A 1,967-nucleotide genomic window follows, 5' to 3' on the forward strand; every position below is an offset into this window, starting at 1 on the left:
AACCAAAGGACTTAACAGCAAACTTTGCCTATATTTAAAACAAGAGTTGAGGCTGTTGATACTGTGCAGAGAACCTATGTGTATGACCAAGGCCATGGATCCCAGTAGGTAAAGAATTACCTTTAAAAGCAGCACAGCTGGGGACTGGGAACAGTTGTGCTTACACTGTTTTACTTACACAGCTCCTTGGTTCTACATGATCCAGGAAATTGTGTTGTCCTTTCCTGAGCAGACAGTAACAAGTCCTACAAAGTGCAGCTGAGGCATAGAGGGACTGAGCAGGAATTCTTTTGGCTGGCTGATCAAACCAGGCATCTGAACAGTTCATCCAGTCATGAATGCTGGTAAACCTGCTTCACAGCACTTATCTTCCTTTAGAAAATTCCCAGGAAATTGAAATATACCTTTACAAGAAGGCTGAGACTTACTGTTAAAGACTCCCTTGATTTGTTAGTGGTTAATGTTACTGGGTTGCTTTCTTCCATTCAAGAACCATCTGAACACAATCCTATGTCATGTACTCTAGGATGACCCTGCTCAAGCAAGGAGGTTGGACCAGATGATTCACTCTGGTCCCTTCCGACCCAACCAATTCTGTGATTCTGTGACTCATTAAGTGGAGTTCAGTAGGCTGGGTATCATAGCTGAGCACAAGTGGTTCTCCTTGCTGCTCCCTCACCCTGATGCTGGCCTTCCGAGCTTAGTGCTGGGCAAAATTGTGTCTCTAGGTGAACAGTTGTATCCACCACAGGTAGGGAAAAGTAGCTGCTCCTGATACCAAAACATCATTTCTAAAAAATATTTGCTTGGGAGTTGTGTGCCCTTTGGGATGTAACATCCCACTCTACTGGTCTGCTGGGCCCTGTGGTCTTTGCTCTCTGTAGTGATGTGGACATATGCATACAATGTCCAAGAAAACTAGCTCTATCAGCATTCAGCTTTGTGCTCCTAGGTAACCTGTGTTTGAGCCATGCAATGTTTAACAGAGGAAAACAGCAGTATGAGTAAAGCAGCAAGAAACAGCACAACTCATATGACAGCAAGAGCCTTCTGAAGGTAATGTAAGTACCCAGTTATCTTTACCTTAATGATTTTGATGCAGCTGTGTGGTATTTAGCTTGCGAGTCATAAAGCACATTTGCTTTCAAGGGTGAAACCTGATTTCTAAGTACCCAATTACAGCTGAACTTAATTTCGACAGATATTGAAGAGCAAATTCTGGGGATACATTATAGCAGTTCCACACAGTATAACTCTGCTCAGAATATTTATCCCAAAAGCTCAAAAGCATCTAGAAGAAATCTGTTTCAATAACAATGGGGAAGTATTCTGACTTTCTCAACTGCCAATCTTATTTATCATTACTAATGTTCCCTAAAGTTTACAACCAGATAATCAGGTGAATAAGCTCTCTTATTTACATCAAGGTGGTCCAGACAGAATTCACAAATTCATTTTCTATGTCAACCTCCCTTGTAAATCCTGATTTATTTGGATCACATAAAGCAAAGCTGCAGAAGGACAAGCAGGCTCCTTTTCACCCAAATCTTAGTGGTCAGAGTGCTGATGCAGGGTGGGGAAACCCAGTAAACATCTCATCTGCTCTGCTGAACTCATGTCTTTGAGTGTCTCTGCCATTGACTGGGGGGTGAGCAGGCAACTTATGATCTTCTGCCCTGAAGATGTTCCATTTTAAGTAGGACAGGAGATGAAGGTTATTCAGAGTTGCTTTTCTAGTCATTAGTAGTCTTTTTTAATGAGAATAGCTCTTACCTGTTTTCTGACAGGTTATGCATCTTAGACGCTATAAATCATCCCAACATGTTCTTGGTCTCACTGGTGAAAGAGAAAGCAGTAAACAAACAAATAAAAATGGCCACAGTCACTACAAATGGCAAAGATCCCATGATCCATCCACTGAATGCTACTCTGTCCATAGGCCTATTTACCTTACAAAAGGAGGTTTT

This window comes from Acanthisitta chloris, unplaced genomic scaffold, assembly GCF_000695815.1.
Source record: "Acanthisitta chloris isolate BGI_N310 unplaced genomic scaffold, ASM69581v1 scaffold3217, whole genome shotgun sequence".
NCBI classification, from domain to species: domain Eukaryota; kingdom Metazoa; phylum Chordata; class Aves; order Passeriformes; family Acanthisittidae; genus Acanthisitta; species Acanthisitta chloris.